Here is an 11,663-nt window from a genome sequence, read left to right on the forward strand (position 1 = left end):
TTTCCAACTCAAACAGTGAAATGTGTGACTTCATGCTCAAGCTAAACTCCTGAGGGTTAATAGAATTGACATCTTACTATTGTCAGGAAAATAACAAGTGCAGACTTGGAAACGAAGGAGAATAGAACCCGAAAGTTAAGCGTGCTTGGGCTGGAGTAGTGAGAGGGATGGGTGATCGGTCGGGAAGTTAGATGATTTGGAATGATGAAGGGTGATTAGAGATTAGTGGTTAAATTGAGCAGTGACGAGTGGTGGGTGATTAGAGATTAAATTATAAAATAATTCAGCAATTTGAAAATCGAGAAAAAATTTCAAAAAAAATTACCTTTCGTCCCGGTTGATGTTACCAACCAGGACTAAAGGTGGAGCTGGTGGAGCTCTAGCCAGCGGCCACGTGGAGGGCCTTTAGTCCTGGTTTTCGAACCGAGACTAAAGGGTCGGGACTAATGACCCTTTATCTACTAGTGAATCAAGCACATACCTTGCAAACTGATGTCAATCTGAAGCAGAGGTGGGAAGGTAAAGGCTCGGGTGAGGTGGAATGAGAAGTTGATGTAGACGTGCACGCAGGAGAATAAGGCAGTGCCCGGGATGGATCTCCATCGGAGGAGGCCGGATCCACCGGGGAGGAGGTCGCTGCAGTACCTCCCAGCTGTGCGGTGGATCGCGGGGTGGGCAGGCGGGGCGGGGGGGAGGGAGAGGAGGGAGCGGGTGGGCTAGAGCGCAGATAGCGGGTGCCTCCAGCGACGGCTAGGAAGGATGGCGGACGAGGATGGCAGCGGCGGCGTCTCCCCGGATCGGCGGTTGCGTCTACGGCGCATCCGTGCTGGTGGTGGCCGATGCGAGAGCCGGATGGTGTCAGCCAGAATCAACGAGAGGAAGGGATGGGAACACGACTGTGGGCCAGGCTTTTTTTGGTGAAGGGGGTGGTGGAACGGGATGAAAAAACCGACGAAAAAACCCGACAAAGGTTGGAGGTGGGACGAAAAAAACCCCGGAACGGAGACTACCAACTGCTTCATTAGGAGTAGAGATTTCTCTTCTAATCCACTATAGGTACCATGCCCCTACAACCAAGGCTTTGTTGAAATTAACATTCGGGTGTAAAGGTAGTTGATCATCAGGTAGCAATAGGATATGCTCAAATATAATTGAACCCGATCTATCAACTGGAACCGATTGTTCAATAAGCTCCCACATGCCCAGCCGATGCGAAAGATCCTTCGCGTGCATTCACTAAAATAATAAGTGCCTGATGTCCTCTGCCCCCTGATGACAGATTGGGCACGCTCTGTTTGAGCTGATATGTTTGTTCATCAGGATAGTATTTAATGGAGTGATCCCACGCAAAACCCTCCATCCAAATACCTGAACTTTACGTGGCACTGATAGTTTCCATAGCGTATTCCATACTGCCAAAGGTGTAGAACCACTTGGCCACTCCATCCTATTTGCATGCGCCCTGAAAGTGTGCAACCATTGCGAGTGGTAAGTTGTTTGAACCGAGAAGACACCTGAACGGTTTGGTTGCCATGCTATGAAATCATTGAATCCTTGATGGTGAATAGGAATTTGCAGTATTCTTCGAGCATCCACTACATAGAATATATCTCTCACAAGGTCCTCATCCCAAGTGCCAGACACCGGATCTATAAGTTCACAAACCCTTGAGAGAATTGTTTGGTTCCTTGGCGTGATTACTTTCATGTCCGAGCTAGAAGGAATCCAAGGGTCCTTTCAAATGTTCACTTCTTATCCTATACCGATTCTCCAAATGTACCCTTTTTTGAAGGTTTCCAATCCTTTTAGGATACTTTTCCATGTGAATGAGGACCCGTTCTTTGATGTAGCACTTAATGTATTCCCATTAGGATAGTACTTGGCCTTTAATACTCTTGCCACCACAGAGTTTGGTTCTGTAACAAGTCTCCAACATTGTTTTGCGAGCATAGCTAGGTTGAAAGAGTTTAGGTCACCAAACCCCATACCTCCTTCACTCTTAGGAATACGAAGTTTCCACCATGTCATCCAATGCATCCTCTTATGATCTTCATCGTCACCCCACCAAAACTGAGCAATAATATCTTTAATTTCCTTGCATATCCCCTTAGGAATACCAAACACTAACATTGCAAAAACTTGAATAGCTTGTGCGACAACTTTTATCAATATTTTTTTTGCCCCCAGTGGACAATTGTTTCTCCAGCCACCCTAATAATCTCACCTTAATTCTTTCAACAAAGTGCCTAAAACAATCACTCTTATCTGCCCCAACTATATATAGCTGGCAACCCAAGATATTTATCTGATAAGGCCTCTTTGTCAATATGAAGGATTTGACTGATTTCTGCTTTTGACATCGCATGATATTGGTACTGAAAAATATGCTTGATTTTGCCAGACTCACCAATTTTCCTGAGCCTGCACAATAGGTGTCCAGTACTTTGTAAGGAAGTTGCATTCGACACATCTGCTCTCATGATAATTAGAGAATCATCGGCAAATAAAAGGTGTGAAACTGACGGTGCATTTTTGCACACCCTAATCCCATCCATGGCACCAACTTCTTCTTCATACTGCAACATACTAGACATACCTTCTGCACAGATAATGAACAAATATGGAGAGAGGGGGTCTCCCTGCCAAATTCCCCTAGAAGGGATAAACATGTCAGTTTCATGTGAGTTAAATCTTACTTTCTATCTCACAGACGAAATACATGCCATGATCATATGAATCCAAAGGCTATGAAATCCAAGTTTCCCCATCATATACTTCTCAAGAAAATCCACTCCACTCGGCCGTAGGCCTTATGCATATCACTACTAGGAAAAGGGCTATAAATGGAATTGACACTAATGGCGCACCAGACATGTGGTGCGCCATTACTATATACTAATGGCGCACCATCTGTTGGTGCGCCATTAGTGTCCAAATACTAATGATGCACCACATCCATGGTGCGTCATTAGTAAAAAAAATTAATTTTTTTTCAAAAAACTAGTAATGGCGCACCACTCCCACGGTGCGCCATTAGTAACTTGGCCACCACTTCGACCGAATGCACCCCCCCCCCCCCCCCCCCCCCCCCCGTGGACCGCCTTTTCAGTTTAAAAATAAATGATGGAAATGTCAAAAAAATAAAAGAAAATAAGTTTCCCATGTGATATGTGGTTTAGTTGTTGTGAAAATTTACAAATATGAATTTAGACTTTATTTGCGAAATCTCTCGAGAATTTGTAAAATGGGCATAACTTTTGCGTACGAACTCGGATGAAAAAGTTTTTTATATGAAAAATCATCTACTCGAAAAGTTACATTCGAATTTAACAAGGGAAACCCCGTTAAACATTTTCAAAATCCTCAAAAACCTAACAAAAAAAAGATATGTGGCTTTTAAGATCCGGAGAGGCAAAAAAATTCAAACTTACTAATGGCGCACCTACCCATGGTGCGCCATTACTATCTTTCGCCTTCAAAATTCAAAATAAGTCAAAAAAATAGAAAAAAAGTTACTAATGACGCATCTGCCCATGGTGCGCCATTAGTATCTTCCCGCCTTCAAAATTCAAAATAAATAAAAAAATAAAAAAAGAGTTAGTAATGGCGCACCTGCCCGCGGTGCGCCATTACTATGCCATATATATGGCTGGGCGTGGTCCTCTCCTCCTTACCTCTCCATTCTTCTCCTCCACTCCACCTCTCCTCCACTCCATCTCCTCCACTCCTCCACTCCATCTTCCCTTCTCTCCTCCACCATACTACCCTCCTCCTCTCCGGCGACCTCCTTCTCCTCCTCTCCGGTGACCTCCTCCTCCCTCCTCTCCTCCCCTCCCCTCCCCTCATGGTTTCTCCTCCCTCCTCTCCGGTGAGCTCCTCCTCCCTCCTCTCCAGTGAGCTCCTCCTCCCTCCTCTCCGGTGAGCTCCTCATCCCTCCTCTCCTCCCATCCCCTCATGGTTTCTCCTTCCTCCTCTCCGATACTCCGGTGAACTCCTCTCCGGTGACCTCCTCCTCCTCCTCTCCGGGGAACTCGTCCTCCTCCTCTCCGGCGAACTCCTCTCCGGCAAAAGAACACGGCAAAAGAACGTACAAGATCGAAAAACAGGAACAAAATTTGAAATAATATCGTGCCAAAAAACAAGCAAAAAAAAGCAAAAAATGGGCAAAAAAATCATGATCCAGATCCAAATTCAAAATTCAAAAATAGCAATAGCGCACGGTGGGGGTTAGACGGTGCGCCACTACTATTTTCCTGCCTTCAAAATTCAAAAATACTAATGGCGCACCAGTGGCCTATACTAATGGTGCACCGTGGCCTATACTAATGGCACACCAGTGGTGCGCCATTAGTAAAAAATACTAGTGGCGTGATACTAATGGCGCACCAGTGATGCGCCATTAGTAGGCAAAACTGGTGCGCCATTAGTAGCCCTTTTCCTAGTAGTGTATCCAACTTGACTGCACAAAGTCATGCGACTCCTGCCTGCCATGCCCTAGTATTCTTGATTTTATGAACACATTCATAGGCAATTAGGACTTTGTTAGTGATGAGTCTTCCATAAAATTCTTATTATCCACGTGGTTACTGAGAACAGAAGTCGGTTTTTTTCATATAACTGTTGATATCCATAATATTTTTGCTTGAGGGCCTATCCCAACACTGAGTTATTTATACAGCCCGAATTAACTATGTCTATTATCTACGACATGTAAGTACACAATACATGTAGGCAACCCTCCAAATGCTACACACGGCACGCAGGTCCACAATGGAAACCCTACGAGTGTCGAGAGGTGACCACGTCGGCGGTTAGTAGGCGAACTGCTAGGGTTGGGGTTTTGCCAGGGGTGGCGGTGAACTCCGGCGGTGGTGGAAGAAGTGACAGTGCTTTCTCTCCCTATAGGTCAGCTAGGATTGGCTCTCGTCTGAGCTGCTTATGGCGTCGTGGAAGGGGAGCGGGGGGGAGACACCCTCCAAGGCGCCAAATCCGACGAAGAGGACGGCTACTGCGAAAACGAGCAAGGGGCGCCCTCTTTGAGTACAAATTGAGTTAGTATAAACACAAAGAAACGTTGGAACGTAGCACATGTACCGGATTTGGCACGAAGGGGAAGGTACGAGAATAATGAGTGTAATAATCATCCAAAATAAGAAGATAGTATTTTTAACCCGAGAAACTAGCAACGGAAGAAGTCGATAAGTTGTAATGCGTCTACACCAATATAAAAAGACCCAAACGGGCATATCAGTAGTGTCGGGGATATACCCCGCGGTATGACCCGGCCGGATATATGACCCAGCCGGACTTGGCGTTTCATTGGCAACCCGCCAGAAGATTAGCGACTCATTTGTCTGGCGGTTCACTAGTGTGACGACTCACGAGCTTGAAGACTCATTGGTGACCTGGCGGGTGTTTCAGATGGATGACAAGGCCCAAGGTCCAGAAGGCCGGCTCATGTTATGGTGGGCCGGCTTAAGAGGAAGACATAAGGAATATTCTCCTACAAAGGAATCAAGACTAGGACTCCACTTGTAATAGACTAGTCCTAATTCTAATAGGACTCCACATGTAACCCGCCCCTCTAACTTATATAAGGAGGGGCAGGGCTCCCCAAAGAGGAACAAGTAAGAAGCAATAATCTCTAGGGCTAGACACAATTAGAGGAGGGCCTGTTACGGCGACCTCCTCATGAACATAATGAGACCTAACCACAAACAGCATGTAGGGTTATTACCGGATGATGTTTTCCGGGGCCTGAAGCTGTCTAAATCCTTGTCTTGTGTTGCGTCTCTCGATTCCGCTCAGCCCCTCTCAAGCTACCACATAGATGCGTTGGCCCCATGACTAAGTCCTCACAATAGGACATCTGCCGTGACAATTCTAGGACAGTTGACGCCCACCTTGGGGACACGCACGGTGGTGTTGAGTTCTTGAAGGGAACTCTTCTAGGGATCGAAAGCTCGCGATGTGATCAGATGAAGAAGAGCCGACCTGGAACAATCTTACAGAGCAACCCGGCAAGTTCGTCGTTCATCTACTACAAGCCAGGGACAAGTAGAATTTTTTTATTTCACAGAATTCAAGATCAAGAAGGATTGTGTGTACTGCCTCGCGCATGCCAGGTGATCTGTCCAAAGTTTGGTTTTCTGCTATTGTGCCTCGCACGTCGACCAGGCAATCTGACCAGATCAATTTCTATTATGCTGTCCGATGAAAAAACTAAATCGCTGCCAAAGCGCCCGCTTCAAGTCCCAGGCCCGCAAGAGATGGCCACGACCCGGAACCGGATTGGAACACACGCTCGGTCTCTGCTATCGAACCGCCCTCACCTCCGCCTCGTTGACGGATCGCTGCTGAGCCGCCGATTTCGCCTGGAAGTCTCCGCTGTCGCGAATCACCGCCTCTCCTATCTTGCCGAACTCTCGTCACGGCGACTCATCTCCACGTGCTTGCGACGCCAGCTGGTTCCGAGGGATCGAGGAGTTCGTGATTTTTGATCAAAAAGTGATGGTTCAGAAGGATCTATGTCAACTCCGTGTGATCAGTCACAATTGAAAGTTTAAACAAATCAGAGTTAAAAGTGTGCCGCCGGTCGCTGAAAAGATGTTGAGTTGACGGGACCGAGAGATAAACCAAAGTTAGATCGATTTTGGAGCACTGGCAGCTTTCAACAGTGGAAATCGGATCAGGAAAAGGAAAGAAGATGACCACGACCAGAAAGTGGATACGGCCATGATTCGGAAGTGGATATGGCTACGACGCGTTTTCCCCTCGCCGGTGTGCCTCGCCGCCGTATCTCGCGCCGCCTCCGGCTCCAAACCGCCGGCCATCTCCGTTCCAGGCCTACTTACCCCCGGCTGAGAACCGCCTGCACCGTGCCTCTACAGCCCCCCGCCGTCACAGAGCGCTTTTATTCCGCTCCTACGGTTACAGATGTGTTCAAACCTTCGTGTTAAATCGCCATCTCCGCGTTGCTGAGTCGCCGGCGATACAGTGGTTTATTTTGACTCCAACCCGCCTCGCAGCAGCTGAGAGCCGCCGGGCCTCATCCCGAACGCTTCTCCGGTTCTCCGGCCTCGCCTGAGAGACGCCGCCGCCTGGAGTTGCCCCTGTCAAGCCAAGTCGCCTCTGCTTCGACGCTCGTGGCCCTGACCAGCACCGTCCCGCGCCATGCTCCGTCGGGTTCAGCCCCGCCTCTGAGTCGCCTGGAGCCAGCCCCGCCGGGCCGTGTCAGGCCGGCTGCCCGCCTCTGCCGCTGCTGGCGGGTCACCTGCCATCTACAACTGCTACAGCAAAAGGGCAGCCACCCTGTCGACCCTGCGGGCGCGCCCCTGTTTCTGCCGCACCTCGCTCCGAGCCGCCGGCCGTCTCTGCCATACTGCCTGGCCCGTCGCTCCTCCGCGCACTACCTGGTCTTCGCTTCCAGCAGCGGCGTGAGCCGCCTGACGCGCCAAGCCGCCGCGCCAACCCGCCGCTCGAGCACCGCCTCCTGTACAGGCTCACCCTCCGTGAAACCGTTTCTGTTGAGCTGCGAGCTGCCGCCTCCTTTGCGTTGAGTCGTCCTCGTTGCCACCCCGGCGCGCTTCTGCTGCGCTCCGTGCGTGCGCAGTCGCGACCCGCTCATTTCCAGTAAAGTCACTGCTGCTTTAGATATGTATACACGCGTGAGAAGAAATCAGGCGAAGGAGAGTTACTGGTTCTGTATTCTTTTCTCCGGCTTTTGTGGTGGCCACTGCTGCTTCCATGTTGATCAAGATAAGTCACGTCAACTACTGGTACTACTTAATGCACTTAATGCACGTGAAGATCAAGGATACTGTACGCCTTGGTTAAAAGTGTTACTACTGTTGCTACATAAGCACTAGTACTAGTTGACTGATCTGGTACTAATTTCTGTGAACTGCTACGTCCACTGCACGATACTACTAGGTGCTATCTGCCTTATCTACTTTTTAATGTATATATTAAATCTTTTTAAAAAAGCAATTACTCTGTCTTGCAATATTTCATGCAGGACAATTATTTATAACAAAGATGATGTTATACTACAGGTATGGAACACGCACTGGCAATGTTCTGCTCCCGCGTTTTATCCGTGTCACACTATCTGATGAACGGACGTGCGCAAGTCGCCGCCTCTGTGGCCCGGTCTACATTAACTCGTCGGGACCGTGCCCGCGGCTGATTCGCCCGTCCATGCGGCTTACCGCGCCTGCGATTGACTCGCCCGTCCGCACCGGCTTACCATGTCTCGGCCGACTCATCTGTCTACATCCGTGGCCGACTCGCTCGTGATTGGTTTTAATTTCACCATAGTGATCATCAACTCCGCGGCGGATAATTTCTGGCTTAACATGTCAGGTGAAATCCATCCAGTATATTTTTATATTATATATTGCTTTCTTTAAAAGAGCAATTACTCTGACTTGCAAGTTTTCCAAAGCAGGACAAATTGTCCACTGCAAAAAGGGATTATTATATCACTAAGTTATTGGATAACTCATGCTGGTTTATATCACGGTTAAATATGAAGAATCTCAAGCCAACTCCTCGAGTCGTGTTGAGACTCGGGGGCTACAATGACATGACTCGGGAACTCTGGGTCATTGGAGGGAAGGATAACCCGGTTCCGGAGGCCACCGCCATATTGATGAAAATTTAAAGGCCGTCAGAAAATTGCCGGTTCAAATTAAAGATTCCGGTTTAAAATCCAACTCAAGCGACATCTTTCTCCCGCAAAACTTTGAAGCTCTCAAATCCGGTTCAACATCCGGCTCAAGGGAAATTTGTCTCTTACAAAGCTTTGAAGCTCTCAAATCCGGTTTAAAGTTCCGGTTCGAAAAGAATTAGCCTCTCACAAGTTCGAGTTCTCAAACAAATTAAGGGTTGCCAAAAGAGAACTTATTGCCATGATGCGCGGTTCAAACATGGGTATCCTGCCTTACGGATTATCTTATTATGGTCACTTGGGGGCTTCCTGTTCAAACATAGGTCGTATTCGAACCAAAGAGAACATAGCTGTCAGTACCCTTTTGATCGGCACACTGCCAAACTCACTCGGGGGCTTCTTGATCGTATTCGAATCATAGCTCAACCCCTTTTGGGTCCGACGTGGATCGTATTCGAATCAGCGTCGTTAAACAACTCTCAAGGTCATTTGGGGGCTTCCTGTTCAAACATAGGTCGTATTCGATCCAAATAGAACATAGCTGTCGGTACCCTCTTGATCGGCAACGCCAAAGCCACTGGGGGCAACATGATCGTATTCGAATCCTAGCTTAACCGCTTTGGAACGGTTTACTGATCGTATTCGAATCAGAAGCCTTGATTTTCTTTTTGTTTGGATTAAATTTTTTGAACACAATCTTTTGGGTTTTGAGACTTTTTGCTCGTATATGAAGCATATATATGTGGTTTCTATTAACCCGCCCTGGCTTTTGACGAACAAGTCACCAGCATATGACAAAATTAATACTTGGAAGGTTTGACTTCTAAGTTTTGAGTTATCACCCTTACTGGACAGGTATCATAAGCCGGCAGTACGATTCAATATCACATGTATGATATTGTTTATACATGATTAAGTTTAAACCAGCCCTGGCTATGGACTTTAAACCGCCGGTATATTTTGAATTGCGCCATTGAAATCATGCGCGTATCAATCATTGGATTATTGCCCTTATTGGATACGGCGATATAAGCCGGCGGTATGAGCCAATTCCACAAGTATGTTTTCCTGATTATATAAATATGCGAGGTTTGATAACCCGCCCTGGCTTTTGAGTTAAGTCGCCAGGGCGTATGTTGTTTAAACTCTGTGCAGGATTTACAGAATTATGACTTATATAAATGCTTAAGTCCAAGCTCATCATGAAAATTGATGCTTCAAAATGATTATCCGTTCTGGATTTTCTCAAAGGCTAGCCGTCGGGTTATAAAAATTCCGGCTTACAATGGAGACGTATTAAATCGCCGTCGGCCTAGAGCCACCAAGTATTCAAAACTCCGAATTTACTTGTCAACAGATAAGGTATTTGAATCTTTAAATAGCCAAACTTGGTTGAATTTTCATTATGATACTGAATGATTGATGTTTTCAGACCGGGTTATTCGAATCTTTACATAGCCAAACTTGGCTGGATTTTCATTATGATATTGAATGATTGAGGTTTTCAAACCGGGTTATTCAAATCTTTAATAGCCAACATGGCTGGATTTTTATTATGGTTATCAGTAACTAATATTATGATTGAGGTTTTCAAAGTCGCTTCAGTGCAATGGCTATTATTTTATCAACGATATGATTTATTCTACAATGAAAGGAATAGTCCCGAGTCGCTGCATGCTTACGACCCGGCACTTGGGGGCTACATTATTCAAATTGAGAATACGTCGAATATGCAAGTCCCATGTCACTGTCACCATGCACCATGGCACTTGCGGGCTAATGCAAAGTCATTTTTTCCTGAACTTATTGAAGACCTTGACTCATCCCATTGTAATGAGCCGGCCCTTGGGGGCTACAAATTGCTCCTATCGAAAATTCAAGGTACACAGGCCTTAATCCATTATATTAAAAGATCCACTACTCAGTTGGTAGAGTACAAAGCTCTTAACCTTGTGGACATGGGTTCAAGCCCCATGGTGGAGATTACATCATATGATGTTATTATCAATGAATCATATACAAAGTCCCTGCTCATTATTGCATAATGACCCGGCCCCTGGGGGCTACACTGGCTGAAATTTTTAATTACAAGTCCCAGGTTGCTGCAAGCATGACAACCCGACACTTGGGGGCTACAGGTGATATGCATATAAAGGAGGAACATTTTCTAATTATCAGTTTTTGAACAAATCAGCAAGATCAATTACATGACCCGGTGTCAACAAAAATTATGACCCGGCATCGTCTGTTTTATAATCCGGCAATTTTGGTGATGATAAACCGGCAAGTGTTACATCTTCAAGCCGGTTGAAAGTCAGATGAGTATTTCAAGACCAATATTTTTAAGCCGGTGTTTTGGAGGCCGACTCAAGTGGATTATCTCTTACTATATTTCTCTACAAGAAGACCAATGTCAGCAAATTGATTCTGAAGCTGGCCTATTGACCCGGATTTTCTAGGAGAAAATGTCAAGGCCTTAAGGATGATCAGGTGCCGGCTTACAAGAATATTTAACCCGGAGCACAACCTGTCAAATTTGTTCTTCTGTTTATATTGCAGATTAGTTTAACATGGATAAATCCAAATTAAACTGGGGGCTAATGTCAGGGATATACCCCGCGGTATGAACCGGCCGGACTTGGCGTTTCATTGGCAACCCGCTAGAAGATTAGCGACTCATTTGTCTGGCGGTTCACTAGTGTGACGACTCATGAGCTTGAAAACTCATTAGTGACCTGGCGGGTGTTTCAGATGGATGACAAGGCCCAAGGCCCAGAAGGCCGGCTCATGTTATGGTGGGCCGGCTTAAGAGGAAGACATAAGGAATATTCTCCTACAAAGGAAGCAAGACTAGAACTCCACTTGTAATAGACTAGTCCTAATCCTAATAGGACTCCACATGTAACCCGCCCTCTAACTTATATAAGGAGGGGCAGGGCTCCCCAAAGAGGAACAAGGAAGAAGCAATAATCTCTAGGGCTAGACACAATTA

This window comes from Triticum urartu, chromosome 5 (genome assembly GCF_003073215.2).
Source record: "Triticum urartu cultivar G1812 chromosome 5, Tu2.1, whole genome shotgun sequence".
Lineage (NCBI taxonomy): Eukaryota > Viridiplantae > Streptophyta > Magnoliopsida > Poales > Poaceae > Triticum > Triticum urartu.